Source organism: Lagopus leucura, unplaced genomic scaffold (genome assembly GCF_019238085.1).
Source record: "Lagopus leucura isolate 7727_CA_CO unplaced genomic scaffold, USGS_WTPT01 Super-Scaffold_73, whole genome shotgun sequence".
In the NCBI taxonomy this organism is placed as follows: domain Eukaryota; kingdom Metazoa; phylum Chordata; class Aves; order Galliformes; family Phasianidae; genus Lagopus; species Lagopus leucura.
This window is the reverse complement of record NW_024962252.1, coordinates 90,606,219-90,628,125: the sequence shown is the minus strand read 5'-3', so window position 1 is coordinate 90,628,125 and position 21,907 is coordinate 90,606,219. Positions and strand designations below refer to the sequence as shown.

At 38.7% G+C, this 21,907-nt stretch overlaps 1 protein-coding gene across 1 annotated transcript in view; it reads right to left on the bottom strand.

Moving 5' to 3' along the window:
* SPTLC3 (serine palmitoyltransferase long chain base subunit 3) overlaps positions 1-21,907 on the bottom strand; it is a 197,127-nt gene that overhangs the window by 137,941 nt on the left and 37,279 nt on the right. Inside the window, exons 4-5 of the mRNA XM_042895331.1 lie at positions 14,625-14,734; positions 9,765-9,853 (exon numbers count right to left, since the gene is read on the bottom strand). The gene's annotated coding sequence lies outside the window, so the exon portion shown is untranslated. The remainder of the gene's footprint in view (positions 1-9,764; positions 9,854-14,624; positions 14,735-21,907) is intronic.

Below are 21,907 nucleotides of genomic sequence, written 5' to 3'. Positions count from 1 at the left end.
GGAACAGAAAATAGAGAAAAAGGCTAGGAGAAAGAAGAATTAGGGATGACATTTTATGTCTTTTAAAAGCCTGACCTTTTGAAAATATCACTGTGTACATTTTAAATATTAATAAAGGCACTAGCTGTTAGGAGGCACAGGGCTGTTGTGGTGAGGTGACCTTTTATTGAAGTAAAAGAAAATTGACAGTTTTATTAGCCATAGAATACTGCAAATAAAAGCTACAGGGGAAAAAAAAAAAGTAAAAAAAGCTGTCATTCTAATTAGCTACATTCTGTAAATTAGTCTGAGGATGGTCATGTCTAAATATTGCTGTTGGTCCCCCTGTATCTCAGCCCAGACTTTCCAAACAGATTCAGCAAGACAAAACAGCATTTCCCACTTCATTTCTTTAAAGATACATCGTTGTCAGTGGGGGAAAAAAATAAAACAACCAAGAATAATGGGACAAAAACATGACAATGAGATCTTCATGATTGTCACTTTGCGTGTGCTACTACAGGCAGCCTTCCAGCAGAAATTCTCAGGAATAATTAACATTAAAAAAATCCCTCTTGAAATGACTTAGATTTATGCAGACTAAAACTTCGGTGCTACACGATTAGGAAAGAAAGAAAGAACTCCTTTTCAGGTTCATCCCAAACCACTTGTTTTTCAATAGAACCAAAACAGAAGAGTTGACTTCTTGTACTCATTTTTGCTGGTGATAATCACAAGGGTACAGCTGTCTGTGATTCAAGGCCAGATGATAAAGCACAGCTGTGTAACCTTGACTGAAGCTTGTAAGAAAATTATTAAGTTGTGAAAACGAGCTGTGAAAAACAAATGGAGACAGTCACCCAAGATAAGAAAGGTAAAATTGTAGGCAAATGTGGGATTCCTCAGATAGAACACTTAGCAGCTCAAGGACCTGAGAGAAAAAGCCATCAATATGAAAGTGTATAAAGGCCTGCAGAAAAGAAAATGAGACTCTTAAGTTAACAACACTTCATCAAGATCTGTTCCAAAAAGAGGATGATCCAACAGAAGTATTTCCTTGCCCATCCCACTGATGACAACCTAGGCATTTCCTTTTATCTATCAGCTGTACAACCTCCAGCATTGCTTCCAGGCAGAGGTCACAAGTTATGAAGGAATTAATTCAGATTCTACAACCCCTAGTAGAAATGAAGAAAGAGGAGAAAAATAATCCTACCTCATCCGTTAGATACCTTTCACTGACAAACAATGCGTAGATAACATTCACGCATTTCACCACCATTTTCTCAATAAGACCTTACATGCATTTCAGCTCCAGTGTGTTTTTTCATTATTTTATAGTGCACACCATAGAAAAAGCCATGTTTACCAACTAGATTTGGTATTGGACTTATTAAAGGGCAAAATCTGCCCTCCCTTATGTCACTGTCTGCATAAATGTGGCATTTCAATACACAGGATTTAGAGTTGACGTGCACCCACGTAAAGCCAGCTCTTGAACACTGTTCCACCAAGGCTATCAGAAGTGATGAGTTCTCAGAAATGGTGTCTGGCACTGGATTCATTCTAGAGGGAATCAAGTCAGCCTTCATCTCTTTCACAATGCCAAACAGCTTGGGGCAGCATTGCCCACGTAAGCAATGGGGGATAGTTAACCTGAAAATCCTGCGCTTGACCACTACTCAAATGCACTGCACGCATACAAGTAAAAGGAAAACATCAACTTTTTTTTTTTTTTTAAAGCAATTTTCTGAAGTATAATTTATTTTCTATTCTCAGGTTTGTTTTTTTTAAGATTTTATTACATTCTTTAGCAGGCTAGAACATCAGGCTATGTTTGTTCAGAAAAGCAAGCAGGAAAGTTAAGCCTCAAACAAATATCTCTTCTGTATGCCACAGTTTAATCAGTTCATTCACATAGGGATGTGAATGTGAGATTAAGTACAAGCTAAAAATATGACCAGGAAGCCACGAATAAATTAAGTGGGAGGGAAAAGACAGTGAAACAGTTGTAAGCAGATTTATAAATGTTACCTGAAAAACAATGCAGGTCAGCTGTGTGTATTTATTTTTAAGTGTCTAAAGTATTTTAGACGTAAGAAAAACAAAGACACAGAAAGTGCACACGTTTACCCTCTTAGTATTTGGTTTGACTTAAAAGGTACCTATTTCCATCCTTTCACTTTTGTCTCTGTACTGACAGAGTTTAAGATGCCTTGAGGGGACCATTATTTCACAATAAGGTGCAACAGTCGGAAGGGCAAATAACATCAGTGATGAAGCTGAGAACACAATGCATCTAAAGCGTGCAGCTGAAGGACGAAAGACTTGGCAAGCACCACTGAACACCGCACACAATAGGTCACAGCCCTTTTTGGTGTCTGATTAAACAAGAGTTAATGACTGCAACAATACCTACTGATGTCAATGGAAGTAGTTCTCTGACCTCAGTAGATTTTTAGGCTAGACATATGCTGCACACACACACCACTTAACTATCCAGAATCTGAAGGTTATAAACATTCCCCTTTCTTTTTGCAGGGAGGGGGGAAGAATCTATCATAGTACTTAAATATCTGATAAAACAAAAGCTGTTTTTATTATTAAAAAAGATTAATTGCCAGCTAGTAGTTAATACATCATTCTGTGGTGGAATAGCTGAACTTCAGCTGAATGAGATCTTTGTCCTCTCTCAATGTAGAATAGTAAACATTCAAAAGTTACCAGATTAACAAAGCTGCATCATGAATGACAGTTATTTAGGGATGTAAGGAAAAAAAAGATTAAAGAGCAAACTGCAAGTACATTTTGTGATAACAGGAGTTAAACCTGCACAAAACCGAGTTGCTATAGCAAGTCTCCTTGATTAACTTATGTGACCTCAAAAAGAAAGATATAAACCTTGGAGGCCCTGCAGACACTGAGTAGGCTGGTGAGTTTCTTTCACAAGAGAGATTAAGTTCATTTCATACAAAACAACTAAGCACAATCATTCCAGTAGGATTCTCTCAGTCTGCCAGTAATTTGGACTAATTACTTCAAGCTGTGTACAGGGAATCATTTCTGAGCATCTTCCATCCCAATCTAAACCACAATACTTAAATAACAATACACAGACTAATGCTCTTAATGCTGCATTTTCCCTTTGTATCAGGAAAATTACTGATTTTTAAGATTCTTCTACCAGGGAGATGCAGAGAACAATTACAAGACAGAAGTCTACTTAAACGGAGAAATAAATTCCTCTTTACTATCGAGGAGTATTTCACTTTTCTCCCATCTGTGGCTTTTATACCTGTTTTGAAGCTGAAAAGCAGGTTTCTGCTGAAATAAAGCCTGAGGAAGTACAGCCTCCTCATTGTCCATTGAAAGTGAAGTTACACTCTAGGGAAATGGCTAGAGATTTTAGCTTTTAGTCCAAAGATCTGAAGACATGAATCATTTAACTGATAAGAAGCATTCAACAGATACTCTACTGGAATAAAAAAGCATTATATGCAGCCTATGATATACTATCTTTTAATGAACTGGAAAACCACTTCCAGTGAATCTGTTCATGCCTAAGCAACAGCCCTGTGCTAGTCCTATATGCCACTAAACCTCCAAGATTACTAAAAGCGAGAAAAACATTACCTCCAGCACACTCAGCAACCAGACAAGATGGCAGTCCAACCAAAATGACAGGTTTAGTAAGTTTGAAAATACAACATCTGTCAATGATGGGATGTCATAAAATATACACATCCTAATGGTACAACAGAAACAGCATGATTACCTAATAAAACAAGCATGTCCTTTTGGCAATTAGTAACACCTGTGTCAGAAGCTCAGCATAACAGGTGAAGAAGGAAAATGACCCTCTGCATGGAGAAAATTCTTAATGTGTCTTAAATTTTGAAATAACCATCTTTTTCCCTTGAGCTGCAAGGTAGTCACATGATAAAACAGTTGTCACATAGGAAAGAGAAAAGTAATCCAGCTGAATAGGAAGAATGAGGAAAGCCTGGAAACGAAATAGAAGGATAAGCATTTTTTATTAGTTTCTGAGGATTTGCACAGATAGTTAATATTTATAGAGCATGTTGCATTTGGAGGGAATCTGAAGGTGTTTAGGCATAATTTGGAGATGCCAGAAATATACAGGCCAACATTTTGTGTCAGCACTGACATTTTAATCAACAGTCAGGTCTGAATTAGCACATAAACTTCCTGGGGATGTTTCCTACCTCAACCAGAACATGGCGCACGCAGCTTGTTCTTGTACCAGGGATGAGTGGGAAAGACTCTATAAACATATGGTAGGCTGATTTGGCTCCATGACAAATGAACTATATGTTATCTGCTAAATGCAAGGATGGAGAAGAAACAGAGAAGATGCTCAAGCTGCTGGCTCAAGAATTTAAATGGGCAGATGTTACCAGCCAAAGGCGGTAGGGTTTTGTTGGTGGTGGTTTTGTTGCTTTTTAATAGTTAAGCAGTTCAGCACATTATGAATACAAGTTTTAAGCTCTCCAGTGCTTTCAGTATGGAGCTTTTCATGATGACAAAAATTCTCAGCATTAATACCTTATCCCATCCTACTTACAGAAGTCTCCACTGTGGTTAACCAGTTCTACAGCACCCAGCAGAAGTGCCACACAACTCATTTCCTGGCTCGATGAGATTCCTTTCAGTTTCTACAGTCGTTTTATGGAGCATCGCTACTTTAAAAGATAATTGCTTAAATCATGGTTCCCTTTCAGTGCAATACAGTTCAGTAACATGGACTGCAAATTTTCTCTGTGATTGAGGCATTGAGAATCTGCAGCCATTTCTTTAAGAAAACAATAGCATACTTCAGCTAGGACTGTAATTTAAGGTTCTTTTGATACACCCTAGCAAACAGGCTGAACTCTCCTCTTAAGGTAGTGGTCTCGCACCCTGACAATACTAGGAACTAATTCTGATACCTCTAAGTTTCAGATTCTCACGTAACTTGACTTCTGAGAATAGTACTTTCCTATCTTTGAGGATATTACTTTAGAGATTACAAAGATTTCAGTCACTGTGATCTTACAGGAACAACAATGCTGGTAAAACAAGCTTCGGAAATGCTATTCAGCATCATCTGAATCTACATAATGCAAGCACAGCCATGAGCTGCACTGCAGATCAAAAGCTGTTAGACAAACAAATGAATTTCACCTAAGCAGTGATTTAAGTCTCCTTATAAGTACATACTGCACTTACATACTTTTGCAACCAATCTATTAAGGTGTCTTGACAGCTTTAGATTCAAGTATTACGATCCTGAGAACATAGCTCAACTAGACAGAGCTCAAGGGAGAGTCAGGAAAATAATCAGAAACCTAGAAAACACAAGCTACAAAACAGGATTTGATCATAAAGAAAAAAATAAGGCAGGAGAAGATAGCAATACTCCTCAAATAAAGAACTGCCAAAAGAATGATATCAGAATGGTGGATCAGAGAAGGAAGAAACTTGAATTATAGCAGGAAAGATACAAAGAAGTTTTAGACTTCAAGACTGCCAGTGTTAAGGACAGGGAAGCACCATGAGCTTCTTGGATGTCACTTTCCTTTCTGAAGTTCAAAATGCACATTCCCCCTACTAAATTACTCAGAAATTCTTTTGTACTTCCACTATTCAAACGCTATAGGAATATATTGATGTGACAGATGAAATCAGAGTTAAAAAAATGCAAGTCTTCCATGCCCAGTATGTATCCTGAAAAATGATTTTTTTTCTTTTTTAAAGTAAGCAACTATTTCAAATGAAGTTACAATAAGCAGCAACCCATAGTTGGAAGCCTTTTTGAAGATAGCTGGAGGTTCCTGTCACTTTGCTTTATTCAAGAAAAGATTAAATAAGATGTGAAGTACAGACAAACCTAGTAACCCTCTCTCTCAGGTCTATCTCAAGTATGTGACAGTATTTCCTGCATATGCATTCTTCTGAGAGGCTGAGTCGTTGCTTGCAGTTCATGTTTTCTATACATTTGCTCTTGTGTGCCAGACAAGTGTTTTTGAAGATGAGTACCCACACCAAACACATGTACCTGTGTAATCACATTCAACCTTCAAGTATCAGCCGAGAAAACAGAAGCATTACACAAGTGGGCATTGAAGCAGGTAGGACACAACAGGACATGGAAATGGACTTCAGCTTTTGAAAGGCATTACTCTTGATTTATCAAGGCACAACTTGTACAAAATATTCTCCCTTACATCAGGTTGTCAGCCACACAGAGTACCTCCAAAAAAGAAGCAATGTGGGCATTTACGCTGGTTACAAACTCAATTATGAGCTACTTACAAGCAGCTGGCCCTCAAGGAAGAGGCCTCTCTGAACCTACTGTCAATCCATTATTTCATGTGGCATGCTCTAGTGGTGCAAATTCAAACAGGAATTTGAACAAATTTAACGTTTGCTGAAAAAACCCACACAAACGCAAGCAGAAAAGAGCAGACTCTTACAGTGTCATGGCTTACTTCAAGTCTAGTTTTCTGTCTGCAGCTACTTGATTTCTCCCTCACCCCCTCCAGCAAAGGGCATTGCAAGAAACTGATTGAAATACAAGCCACAAGTTTATACAGTTATCTGGTATGAATATTACAGAATCAAACAAGATGTAATTTTACTTACTGGATATGGAGACTAGAGGACAGCATTCAGAAATCTTATATCACAAAGGCACAATATTTCAAACCAGCTAACTTCCATACACCATGACCACCTAATGAATTCAGATCTAGAGGCCTCACATATAAACCTGAAATTAGCTGCCATGAAAAATGAAATCATATTTCACTCTGGCATAAAATCAAACATACGTGTGAACTTCTGTTGAATTCTTTGTTCATACTCCTGTGTTATGACTGTTCCCACATACTTTTTCTTCCGTGTGAGGTGCAAAAAGCAGCTTAGCTAAGCCTAATAACACAGTTTATTTTGCAAAAGAACTGGCTGCCTCTGCTGGATAACTTCTCTCATTTTACAAAAATTCTGAGGACAGGTTTGTGACTACATAGCATCAACAACAGCAGGCTGATATGTTCACTAGAAGTCAGGCATAGTGCCTATAGATATTTGGTCCCTAGTTCAATAACAGACTTAACAGTCTGTTAACGTATGGCCAGATAGCATCTTCCAGATATCTGCAAATGAGGAGGGGCAGAACAAATTGAAAGCTGTGTTAATGCAGAACTGATTTCAAGCAAGCAACACTGACCAAAAGGTTGGGGAAAGTTCATTCAGGTTTGGCTTTTCTGGTCACCAGGGCCATAAAACAGCCTGCAAGAGACACTGAATGACAGAATGCATCTGTCATTATGCAGTAAGTGAATATTTTCTCCCTCCTAGAGCCCTCCCATTTTTACAGAAAAAAGAATCTCTGCTTTTTGGATTCTTTGGACAGGAAATATTATACATATGATCTACATTAAATTACAACAATCCATAAGGCTCCAATTTTAGTTTTATCACCATAGGCAGGTAAAATAATCATAATTAACGCTTCTGCCAAAATAGATTCCTGGAGCTTTATTTAAGTGAGTACTGTAGTTCCAAAAACTGTGCCTGCTCTCTGACAGAGTGCTGTATTTGGAAATCACGAGTGGGAGTTTAAAATAGGTTCAGCACACAGCTCACACTGTTCCCATCCCTGACATCCATATGGGGTTTGGACAATCTGGAGCTTTCTTTGAAAGGACCCACTCTGCGTATATTGCAAAGTAAAGTTCTATATTTGCTGCTATTAGGCTCTGAAGTTTCAGCACTTTAAGATGTCACTAACTTGATAAACAATGAGGTTTATAAAACGCATCTGATGGCTAAATAGACACATGCAGGATCAAATGTTTGCCACACAAGCAATCAAACAAACTGACGAACATCAAAAAAAGTGATTATAGAACTATAACTGTTCTATTATTAACCAGCAATCTGCATATCCTCCTCCAATTAATGCTAGAAAGGAGCTGTTAGTAAAAACCTAATTACCGGCATAACACTTCGTTGATTAGAAGTGCAGTAACAGTCATTGCTCCTACTTCATTTATGCAAGGCCCATAATAATAAGCCAAAGGATGTCAGTCAGTCACTGCTTTCCTGCCAGAAGTTTCTGCTATAGCAATAGCTTCTAGTGTAAATGCACTCCTCTACCCATGTCACTCAGCTCAGTAATTGCCTTGCCACTCACATAAAGGAAACAATTTCCGGCTCTGATGGGATTTTGTCTGCAATGTGAAACTGCTACTGCAATTGCAGCAGGTAGGTGTTAGATAGGTTACTTTGGCAGATCATAACATGAAACTAATCTCTAAAAAGCAGGTGGAAAGAGAAACTCGCAGGCTGGTGGGTGCAAGGAAAATGGTGCTGTCCGAGTGATTAACATAACATGCTAGGTGAGGTGGAACTGAGACAGAAAGAATAAAGTGGAACCCAGAGAAAAAAGTTCCTCGGCCATTTTCCTTTCATCAGGAACATCTCTCATTTCAGTTTATCTGTCAGAAACTCTCATGAAACCATATACACATATTTTATACACCACAGGCTGCTGACTAGCAGGGCCACTAGCTCAGGGACAGCAAGCAAAAGCAAACACTGTCTGCTTCCCATCTGCAGCAACAGAAAACAGGTTTTATTGATCACTCTCCCCTTCCTTTCCAAGTGGATTCATATTGAGGGTTTCATGGGCAAGCAGAAGTTATAGGTTTTTAATCGACCTGAAAGAGATAAATTAATCAGAAATACACTTTCTGGGTAGCAAGATGAGTACAGAGTAAACGGAAATGCTTACTTTTCATTGGTTACAGAAAAGTATATACAGAATGTGATCCCATTTTAATATTCCTTTTCGACAGAGGATCATAGCAGGAAGACAGGAATGGGACAAAAAAAAAGGAAAATAACCAACCTACCACCTGGTAGTATAGATCAGAGAGAATCTCTAGTTTTATAGTTCAAAATCTCACCTTACAGATGTAATCTGAAACAGCCAGACTGTTCACAAGCAAACAGGAAAACTATATTCCTATATTCACAGACTTGCTAGTGCATGAGAGCAAAGCATTATGTTCAATTCATACAAATTGTATAACGCACGTATTCAGCTACTAAAAAAATAAAGCCCTAAATTATTGGAGTCCCAAAACTTTAGGATGTCAGAAACAGTAAAACTCAACTTCTGTGTCAGTTACCAGACAGCCTGACCCACAGGCTCACATATTCCAACAGTGAGACTGCTGCAACAATTCATAAGAAAATTCAAAACAGCACATCTACTTCCATTGCTTCCAATGATGCCTTGGGTTCATGTTATATCTATTGCTTTAACATTCAATACCGATCTCCCACGATTTTGTAACAGGACTAGAATTAATTCTCTCCAACACGCTTCCCATTTTTGAGCCTATGTGAAGGTCTTAAATATACTAAGCTTCTCATCTTATCATGGCATTACCTGTATCAACCACGGCTCATACCTTTACCAAGTACATCAAGTTCTTGTGAAAAAACAAAACCCACAAGCTTTAATCTTCTGCTCAAACAGTTTGACTTCAACTGCAGTAAGAAACTTTAAAAACCACCATAGCAGTTCAGAGGTAAGAAGGCCTGATTACTTAAAAGTGACACTGGATCTGAGCTTCTGAATGATTACGGCCCTTCTTCTTATAGCCCAACTTGAATATGCTCAAAGCACAGACTCATGGAAATCCCTTAAGGTCAGCTGAAGCCCTCAGTCTCTCCTTCCATCCCAAAGAAAGCATAGTAGCCATTCTTACCCTCAGAAAAATCGTACGAACTCACGATGTACATCTCCAGAAGTCTCCAGCAACTCCAAAGGCAATCAGACTTTCAGCTCTTACTAATTCTAGAAGAGCAAAAAGAAATAACATTTACACATTTTTTTCCCCACAAACAACACAGGCTAAAGTTTAAGACAGACATTTGAAAGAATTATACTATTACGTTCTTCATCTTAAAATAAAGAAAATAATCACTCCTTGGCAAATATCCGGCTTTGTATTTATCACTTCTTATTCTCCACATATGGTAAAAGGTTAACACTGACTACGCACTAAATAAAAAGAGATATGCAAAAACAACCCACGCTTCACTTTCTTGTGAGATCACCAGCAGTACTCCATAGTCAAGTTGCATTCTATTTTTGGTAGAGTACGTTTACTTTGCACAGCACTTTTGAAAAGTGAAAAACAAGCAGAAATCAAATAAGCTTGAAACACAACCTGAGCAAAAACATTTTAAAAATGTAAAGAACTATTAAAGCAGAACTTAATGCACAATCACAAGTTTAGGACAGTTATCTCTACACACTTCCTTAGTTCGTATTTTCAGTAACTCTCTTACACCCTATTCTCATTCTTCCTAGATTTTTCTAGCTTTTTATTTCACTTTCTCATGCCTTACTTTTCCTCCCAATGAAAAGCCGCATTCCTGTTCCCTTGTTTGGAGAAGAAAAGCACTTTTTTGGAGTTGCTATACAAATAAGTAAGAAGCTACTACATACTTTAAAATGGAAATGGCATTCATAACAGACTGCAAAACAGAGTTAAGTAGTGCAACACAATGGGAAGTACAACAGTGACAGCAGAGCAGCAAGGTCCCAGGCTACAGTAAGTGCAGAGCTGCTCAAATACAAAACCAATAGACACAGAAATAAAATAAAAATAAAATAGCTACTTACCTTTGAAAAACATCCAGCAGCAGAAATCTACAGAAAGACCCCCTCACCTCTACTGCCAACCCTTAAATGAGGTCTGGGAAGGGGTGGATCCTGGCTCCAGCCCTTCTGGTCACATAGCTGCATTGCATAATTGCATGCACCTGAGCTCCACTGGGTTGGCCCTGCCTTCCCACCAGGTGCTCAATCACTGGATCAGGCCATGACTCAGAATTTCTGGTACAAGTACATAGATCCTTTCTAGTAAAAGCAGCAGCTGTTTCCAAGTATGTCTTCCAAGGTACAGGGATTTCTCCAATACCTGTAATTTTCCCCCAAATAAGCTTGTAGAGAATCACAAAACAGCCATGCCCAATAAGCAACCTCAGCATGAGGTTCTGTATAAGGCACCTTATCCTAGAATCATTAAGATTGGAAAAAAGCTCTCAGATCATCTAGTCCAACCGTCCACCTACCACCAATGTTACTCACTCTACCACGTCCCTATATACTACATCTACATGTTGTATCGGAAATGGAAAAATTGTGTGAGGATGGGAACTTCATTGCATCACTTTTGATTTCACTCCCTACACTCTTTACTGTGTGCTTACCTTTGAAATGCACAAAACAGAGCAAGCTCTACTCAGGCAAACAACACATTTGGAACAAACTCACAACACCTGTGTTCAAATCCTTCATGCTTCTAGCAGAGAACACAAACTACAGGGTCAGCCAAAGACAAAAATGAGGGCAATAAAAAAAAACAAAAAATGACAAACACCACCTATTTCTTATTGTAACAGAAAAGGCATGAACAAATAAAACCAGCACAGATGACCTCAGGAACTTTACTCCACGTTTCCCTAAGTGTTCCACTTTTGCCTCCTCTCCTGAGTGCAGCTAATGTCTCCTCCATGCTCTTGCTGCTTCTGAGGTCCCTGTTTGCTAACCACCTGTGTCTCCAGAGCAGCTTAGCTAATTTGGCTGTGACAGCTATTAGTCGCCAGGCAACACCCAGCGCTAGCTTTTACACGTCTATTTACTCATTTATCCTTTTCTTTAGGAAGATCAGAAAGTCAGCATGCTATAGACATGAACAGAAGGAAGCACCTCAAATAAGAGCACATTTCTCACACTTAATTCATATCACATTTATGAATATTCATAAGAGGAACATAGCCAAGATGGAAAACGGTATTTTGGGGATAAGTAACAAATGCAGCTGCTGATTAGCTTTGTAAAGGCACACATGAAAATTGTCACAGCTTTAAATGATTGCAAGAAAGGGTCTTCTGCATCTCAAAAGCCATTCGTAAAGCAATAAATACCCTGGCATATTTCTATTTGGCAGAACTAACCCTAAAATGACTAATGTTTCAAAATGCCTTCTGTGGTCACTGTAAAAGGGTCATGAAGACAAAAGACATGAGTTTCACACAAGCAGTCTTTAGGGATTAAAAAAAATACACAAACATTTCTAAATGCAGTTCAGCTGACCTAACAAGAAAGGCTCAGTACTCCAACAACTTTTCCCACAAAGCAGAGCTGTCGTACTTCATGTTAAAGATACCTCATTAATGCTTATGTGATCATGTAACAGCCACGTCAAGCCTGCAGGAGAGCAAGAGACCCCAGAGAGGTCTTTGGAGCTTTGTTTGCATTTAGTAGAATTAAGGAACCCTATGAATATTAAGGTTAATGGAATACCCAGAATAATGTGTGCTCAAAAAGCCAGCCCTGTGGAAGGAGAATTCTGCTGAACTGGCCTCTTGACTTTGATCCATTCTGTGATTGCTGAAAGAAAAGCCAAGTGATAGCTCAGCCAAGAGTTGTTACTCACTGTAGGTTTCTTACAGCTTTGGAGGTATTTTTTTTATTATTTGCTGTTTCTTTTTGTTTTTTTTTTTTACTGTGTGTGTTACTGCTTCCAAGGTAGTAATCAAGAGCTTAATTCTTTGTAGATGTACACTCAATTTGCATTCTTGCATTTACTTTCATATTTGAATTTGCCTGTGCCATATGGCCCAGTAGCAGCTCCAGCTAAATTGTTTCACCAGAAGACAACAATATCCACAAAAATAAGATTCCGTAAATAACCTGAAATATCCCATCAAGACTAGCTGCTCTGAAGACTGGTATTATCATTGTACAAAACAGAGGGAAAAAAAACATCATCTGATATATAATTCAGTTACATACAAGTAGAGGAAGAGATGGTTTACACAATATAAAGGAATTCAAACATTATCTGATCTTGCCAAAAACAGAATCTAGGTTTAGCGACTTGTAAGCTTAATAAGAAAATATGACTTTCACCCAGCAACCTGAACAAGATTTCAAAGAACATTTGCATACTCCCTGATCTCTAACTCTTAAGACTATGCTGGCAGTGCTGTATGTGTTGATTTGAAGAACTACGTGACTATTAGCAGCTGTACCTGATTATGTGCCAATTAATACTGGAGCTCCCACGGGGTTAATATAGATGTTTTCCTTCTTCTACTGTTCATTTTCATCTGGCTTTGAACAAAATCAATGAATTACGCTACACGTGTTCTCTCAGTGTTAATACAGTCATTTATTATGGTTATCAAGCTGCTATAAATCCTAGAGAACTTTGAGATCTTACCATTTTAGACAGGGGATTTATAAGAAACATTTAGGAAACCATTTGTAGGAGCTGAATGTCCCATCTCCAAACTACATGTCCTCAGAAGCACCAGGCTTACCAATTTTGTCTCATTCACCAATATGCTACCCAGAATACTTGCCTGTCTCTCTGGTTTCTTGTAACCTGTGCCTGTCCTGGCGAACGCTGATAATCACAGAGGAATATAAATAAACAGATTGGGAACCAAATCCAGGGACTAGAGGGAGGGCTAGAACCATTGCTAGGCCACACAAGTTGACTGTGGTTTGGTAGCCACCAATAAATGTGGTTGTGTATGCTGGTGGTCCTACATAGGATTTTTACAGGGAAATTTGCAACTATTACTCCTAAATATACTTCTCAGATACCAAATAATTCATTTGGTTCTTTATTACTTTATTTTACAGTCCCTCTGGTTCCTTAAGTTGAGTTTTGTCACAGAAGCTGTATCCCTTGGCAGGGTTGGACACCCATGCTCTGTCATGTTGGTGCTCCTGTCTGTGCATAGAGCAAAACAAAACAAAACCCTTTGGCTGTGATTTTTGAAGGATACTAAAAAGGCTTATTATCATGAGTTGTCTTAGCTCAGGTCAGTCTGCTGTTTTTGAAAACTCTCCTTCTTGGCCTTAATATATCTTTCGTAAATAGTGTATAAATATTCTGGGAATTAATACTCTCCTTTTCATAATGACTGCATGACACAGAATGAAACATCACCTCAAATAGCCATCAATTTAAAAGTGTAAACAATGTATTCTCAGCCAGCTGGCTTGCTGATATAAATGTGTCTATGCCTGAAAGCATAGCTTTCTGCATTTCCTTAGTAAGTTTGGGTAATTTTAATGGTCTATCTTTGCAAGGCTCTTTCACCTGGGAGCAATTTGTGGCTCACATAAGCCACCAGACTTCTACAATATGGCCTCATGCTATACACAGTACAATTTAACATTGATATTGATTACAGAATAATTCTATAAATAGGGCAGAAACTTTTGCTAGTCTTTGAGGCCATTTTGCTACAGGGAAGGAATTTGCAATACTTTAACACATTTATGACTTACCACTTATGTAATCACACCTGAGTCTGTTTTTGAAAATCACTGAGAAATTCATTGATTTTGTGTGTGTGTTTTCAAATGTTCCTTATCTTGTTTAAGTTCTGAAACCTGCTGTCCCACTGATTGGTTTCAGGCTATCATTTCCTCTTTATCCATGTGGCTGAGCCTAGTAAGTCAGGAATGATGAAAGGGAGATATAGGCTTCCTCTTTCACACAGGGTAATTGTTTATGTGGGCAACAAAAAATCACCTGAGTCAAATTTTTGGTCCTGCTGTTGTCATCAGAAAGTTGGTTTTGGCTGAGCAGCATTTCCTCTTTGAGTAAGTCAAGTAAATCCGTCCATCTCTAACTTCTAATACCTGCAGGAAAGACAGAGTACAGGATTTATTTATTCAGAAAAACAAATAAACTAGATAAGTCTATTTTGAAACATTTCCAGCATTGTTTTAATATTCTTGTTTGCTATAGGTGTTCGAGATGCTACATACATTGCTAAGCTTCAATAGGAGTAATATACAGTACAGGTTAGTCAAAGAGAAAATGGGAGAAATAAATTTCAGATATGACCTTTTCTGGTTGCTTTTTCCCCATTTTCATCAAGAACTCAGGGCTTTTGGTTGCCATCAAATTGCAGGTGGAAAATGAAAATATCTTATGTTAGACATGTCTGGACATTTTGTAAGAAAACAGTAAGGTTTTGGTATTTGGTTTTTCCCATTAATATAGAGCTTTCCTGCATCTCTTGAGCTTATTTTATTATCTCCAAAAGATCAGCCATATTGTGTGCCAGCACACATGCACAATGTTCTTTCTGTTAATCTCTTGGTTATTAGGCCATGCTCTAGCTATAAAGCTATGGTTCAGGATCCAAGCAGAGAAACACAAGGGCTGAACTTAACACAGACATAAAATACTTGTTTTCTTTTCTGACACACCACTGGCCAGCTGTTTCCAAATGTGATATTAATCAAGGAAGTGTAGAAAATACTGTGACTACACAATTAAAAAATGATAACCTCTTGCTCTACAAATGAATATATTAGCGTTGTTAATAAGCACTTGATATTAATGCAAAGCTGTGCTGTCATCTGCAACAGAACAATAGCTGATGGAGTTATACATGGCCATTACATTGCCAGGATGCCTGAAGCCGTATGCTGACAGTAGGTAAAGCAAGCAACTGGATTTAATGCATTTAACTGAGTTAAAAATATATATGTGTATATCATACCTTTAATTTAATATATGCATGTTCTTCACTGTGAACAGTGTGGGCTTCAGGGCACCAGACAGTTTATTCAGGATTATTCTTATGGATGATAGCACTTTATGGTCTCCAAAATGGGCTTATTCATTATATTGCTTTCTGCTAACAGGATTTCTGCAAGATGCCCATCAAGTGTTTTTCTGCAAGGGTGTCCCTGGACCATGAAAACTGCAAACTGATGTGAGAGTGATTTCAGAATCACAGAGCAAATATGAAAAGAATACACTTTGTTCTGATACAGTCCTCTGATCAAAGAAAACATTTTTTTAGGCATGAATGAATGACTGGGAGCTGAGGGAAAAAAAAAGACCCATTTAGAATTATTAACCTGATTTTCAGCTTGATTTCTAACACAAAGTGAAAATAAATAGTTATCGTCTCATAAATCCATGAACTCAGTTATCTAAGTAAGGCAACATACATTTATACTAGCTAAAAATTATGCCAGTTGTATTTATCTGAACCCATAGCCTACCAGAAATTTGTTCCACGTTACTGAACAAGAATGCCCTGATGTGCTAAGGGCATCCAAGCGTTTCAGTTAGCTCATTCCCAGCAATTAGCAAACAAGAGCCAGAACAGACCAAATACTAATTTAGAAACTTAAGATTCCAATGGCCTTCCCCCCTTCTCCTCCCCCATATGTATATATTTATATTTTTTTTGCTTCCCTTCTGTTTTAAGGCTCAAAATCTTAGCTGATAAGGACTGTGGCTTCTTACTCTGACTCCTTACACTGACTGTCACTTATGTTCCACATTTGTTCAGGTAGGCTGTCAAATAAGCTGCTTTCTGGGGCCATACCAGTTTATTGTGCAATATTTTGAGAAAATAAGGGAAGGGGCCACAAATGCATAGGAAACACTAAATTTATTAAACATATTTACCACCACAGTATTTTTGCCAGTGGCTTTTTCCTATGCAGAACTCAATTTTTTTCTTAAATATTGACTTATTTTATTTCTCTAGTTATTCTGTTGGCTGATTTTATTCTAAAATAATCAATAATATATTTTCCTGGCAATGCATTTCCCCAAACTTTTCCTAACTGACCAACAGAAGATCAATGTTGAAAAGTTTGCTTCCTCCAGTCCAGCTCTAAGTGATTATTTATTTATTCAGAAAAACAAACAAACAAACAAGCAAACAAAAACCCCACAACTACTACACAGCACTGTTTGGTCTCACTGGCATGTGAGTTTGTAAAATACTGGTCTTTTGAAATTGTTGCTGGAATTTGAAATGGCTCAGGAGTATTCCTCTGAAATTAATTTACACTGGAAAAAGATCCTTGCAGTCAAAGGTTTTGTTCTCTCTGAAACTGCTGGGTTCCGTTCAGGAAGTGAGCTTAAAAAATGCTGCCTCCTGTTAGGTGAATTGGTATTGCATCATTTGGCTTGAGTGACTAAACCAAAGCATTTACACCATTACTGCACCAACTGGTGAAACACTTCAGCCTGCACAGAGGAACTACATTTCATACAGGTCATTTCAAAAATTTAATGATGCACTGTCTCGGACAAATTAAACCACGATAAAATGTTTCAGAGTTCTTCTTCAAACAGAATTTGATTTTGATTTTTAAAGCACAGAATTACTTTGTTTCAGGTAAAGGTCCTGATGATTTTTTTTTTTTTAGTTTGTCAGGTTTTAGTGTGGATTTATTCTCAAACATAATTAACAAGTTTCAGATTGTTGCAGTTATTTACATTTCACGAAGGACGTGTGAGCAGAGGGGAAACCACTGTCCTTACTACGGCATCCATACTGCCATACTGCTGTGAGAGAGATTGTTCAGTCAGCACTTGGAGATGCCTAAACTGCTGATGAAATACCCTGCTTAAAAATATGATATACCCAAAGATATGGTTAATCCCCATGTTGAGGAAGTTCAGGAAGATTTTATGGAGCATCTCGGTACTGTAAACACACAGGGAAGGCAGAAGAGAGAGAACAGTGGTGATTGCTCTCAAATCACTCCAAATACTCTGTAAAAGAAGGTGCTGTTATATGGGATTTCTTAGTTATGTAGTACCAGAAAAGTCCACAGCATACCAAAATGCAGAATCTACTGCTTTAATGGGTCAAAGTGTAACCCAAATCGGTCAGCGAAGGCTCTGGAGAGGATGAGGTGACCTGAGGTGAGACAACGGCAGCCATTTCCTGCCAGGCTGGCAGCTCCTGTGGTGAGGCCTCCTCGCTCCTCCCAACATGGCGCCTCCCCTTCCCTCTCTCAGTGGTCCCAGCTCCAGCACCTGTCAGCTCCTTCCCCTCAGACAACAGGAGCAATCCACCCCAGGCAGCACAGGCACAGGTGATGGCCGCTGTGAGGGCCCTTCCCTGCACAGAGGGAGCTGGTGGCTCAGCGCTGGGCAGGCTGCAGCTCCAAAGCATCGCCCCCAGCCTTCATCCTAATCTCCTTTGAACCGCTCTTCATTGTTATCCCGGTCCTGAATCTGGGATTTGCAATGCTCGGCCACCAGAAGTGCCAAGTCCTAGGTTATTTTTATTTAAATACCGCCTCAACATTTCATTTCTATCCTTCCTGATGTGTTGGTGCCTATTACTCTTTTATTAGCTTTCCCACTCCGCTTTTAAGCCATCCCCAGCAGCGTGCTAAGCACTCCAAAATGAATTTACCTTCTCCCACTGTAGTATTGCTGTTACCGGCAACAGCCTCATCATTTACTCTGCACTAAAACACAGGAAAGGTTCAGCCCTTGGGTAAGCTTTCTGTTCTTCACTCTAATAACTAGTGCCACTAACACAATAAAATTTTATATCATTTTTATTGGATCCCTCCTAGAGACTTATTGGAGGAGCACTGCCTTGCAGAGCAGATGTGTGAAGCTGCAGACAGAATCGCATCTGTTGCCTTTTGCCACAAATTGTTCCGTGTTGTCCCCTGCTGACAACGAAATTTAACATACTGTCACTGCGCATCACATTTGTAATAAAATCATTGTTGAACATAAACACATTACATCCTTCTACCTTTTTTTTTTTTTTTAATAATAAACTGACTTCATTTCCTTTACAACTCCCTCCTTATCCTCCAAAATAGATTTTCCTTCTGGCCTTGTTATTCCCTGGAGCTGGGCCAGCTCCAAAACTTTGATACTGCCTTTCACAGCAGTCCTGAGATTGAAAAAAAGAGTACTTGTGAGGTGGGGAAATGTCAGTAAGAATCTGCCACTTCCTACTAAATCAAGAGATATTTGGCACTGTATTTCTTGATTGTTGTTTTTGTTTTTGTTTAAACCCAATAAGTGTTGCTTACAGGCAAAGAGAAATAAGTTGTAGTGCAGATCCAGATAAAGAATAAAAGAGAAAAGCTGTGTTTTCCAGTTACAGAAAGTCACCAGCAGCCTTTAATTTCCAAGCTGCGGCAATGCCCTGCTTTTGCTGCAGCCTTGTATGTTCTGCATGTGGCCTGGGTCACTTGCAGCCACTCTAGTCTTTGGGGTGCTGGATAAACCAGCTGCTACTTGCTGATTAACACAGAAAACAAAGGAGTCCAAGACCACACTGTCAGGCACAGACACACTTATTTTGCTCATTTTCCAAGCTGAGGGAACCTGAATGCCTGCAACACGTGGACACTAGGACTGGAGGATCACAGTGTCAGCAGGAGGTGTTTCAGTGCTGTGCTGGGAAAGGCATTTGGCTCCTTCCAACTGCATCCAGCTTCAGGATGGCTTGGGGCTGTGGCTGTACATGGCTCTAAACAAAACTGTCACCTTCTGCCATCCTCATGGTGAGGCACTGATGAACCACTGAAATATGTGGGTATGGTGCCAAGCTGGGAACGCAGCCGACACACACAGCAATGAGGGGAAGCCAATGGGATTATGAGTGAAAATCATATCCACAATAAAAGTGACAAGAGCGGTCACAAGCCTTTTAAGGGGCTCGATCTTATTTGCATTTTCTTATGCTGCTCAGAAAACTTAATGAAGTTTAGCTTTTGACATTAAGATAAACCAGCTCTGGGATGGTGCTGTCAGCTGTGCTAATTAAAAGTCAGCCTCTGAGTGCTTAAAGCCTGTCTACGCTTGAAAATACAGTTTGAGGTAGTGCATAAATTCAAAATGTAGTTGTTATTCCAGCTAAATCTTTAAATCAATGTATTTATTTTGGGATAACACTGCCTTTAAGCTTGAATCAAATGGAAACAGAACAGTTGCTTCTCTCCTTTCAATGCATAGGAAACAACTGAGCGGTGCCCACTGCAAAGCTTTCCCGTGCACAGACAAACCTTCACATGGCTGCAAAACTGCAGCACTCCATTCTATATACTTTCTTTGCACACTGCTTTGCCAGCTGAACTGGAGCTGTAAGTAACATCTGATACATTCCTTCAAACAAAGTGCTAAAGTAAATTGATACAGATTACAGTGATTAAATTTTTAAGGACCTGCAAGAATGCTGTTAGAGTATAGGGTCTGAATAAGAAATCTTAAAGCTGTAATAAAATACTTCTAAGAAATATGAAGTACTTTTTAAATAGCAAGTTAAGAATAGAGCTAGACGTCTGAACATGTGGTATCATCTTTATGAGCATCCTAGGAATATTATTATCAACTGGTTTAAGAAATAGCTGGAAAATTAACACTAGGAAATATAACAAACTCCTATTACCATCAAATGTGTTTTTGAAATTAAATTCCAAGAACTCACACAATATCCATATCCATTGGAAACATCAGAATACCTGAAAAGCACAAAACAAAGCTCCATGTCTTCCTCCTTTTCATGTGCTGCAAGTTTCAGGTGATGCTTTCCTGATGCTTGCTAGAACAGAAGTAGCAGCTACAAACCATCAGTATTAAGGAAATATGTCCAAGACATTTGAGAAAATACACGTGTCAGAGCAACATAATGTATACAACTTGGCTCTCATTGTTAAAATTGGATGATAGACATGAGGCAGAAAGATGCTATTTGAAAGGGAAGGCTGTTCCCACTCAAAAGAATGAACATGGGGAAAGATAACTGTCATTATGGGTGCTCGTTTGCATTGTTGGAGTCTCATGGAGAGTAACTTTGGGTTGGCTCTTTGGTTTCTGGCTTCTCCAGCTAGGAAAGACAGTGAGATTTGGAGGTTTTTTCAGAATCTTAACTGTAGAATCATTACTTGTGCGAAGGAAGGCAGAATGGCACTTCTCTCATTCATAATTAGCACAGATTTTGGAGAACACTAAGGGAAAATGACAAATGGAGAGTCACATCTAGTAAAAAATACTCTTCATGTGAAAATAAACAGTTTGAGAGTCCTTGCAAGGGTGTCTGACTCTGCCTGTGTAATATGGGAAAAAAAGAAAAAAAAAAAAAAGAAAAAAAAAAAGAAAAAAAAAAAAAGCATTTTTGCTCTTATACAAGGTAGAGAAAAACAGGATTGCACTGTAGATGGGAACAGACTACTCTCTACAAAATTGAAATCGTATTTCCTAATTGTCTGCCTTCTATTTCTGGAGGGAGTCCTCCAACATTTCTTTTTAGGAGTCTGAGCAGTCAGCTGATGGTTCAAACACTGCCACCTTCCTACTACGCAAATGGAAACTTCTGCTTCCCCTCTGTTCTGAAGGGGATGCTGGTAACACCCAGCCACCCTCCATTCCTTATGAGGGAATATAAAAGAAAATATACAATATTAATAAATAAAATGCAGCTACAAAATGTTCTCAAAATTGTTTAGTAGGAGGAGGAATGTTACATACTATTACGCAAAGGCAAACAGCCAACAAGACTCCTACACACACATAAGTATTTATATGAAAACATATATACACAGGACACGAACACATGATCACTTTCCAGCCTGCCCTGGAGGAAAATACAGCATGAAATTAGTAGTGGTCATCCAGCTGGGATGAGGTGTTCCTCCTGCTGGTATCCAACCGCTTGCTTGAAATTGAACCACTTGGCAGTAGCAGTGCACCACTGCTGGAAACCACAAACAAGTCAAAGCAAATAAACAATCTCAAAATTAGGTTTAAAGCAGAGGGGGGAAAAAATCAAACATCATTTGAAAGCCTACTAAAATTGGCTGGTGTCTACAAGAGTGCTTGGTAGTTCAGCAATTCTCTGCTGAACTTCAGAAATTGGAAGAAACAGAGAAACAGTCTTAGATGAAGCAATAAATAATGGACACTTTCAACACATAATTTGCATTTGAATTAACTAGGCTGGCTAAATTAATTCATCCATTATGAAAGAGGAATTTTACTGTCTATATTTTCAGGCTCCCTACTGTGCTAAGTTA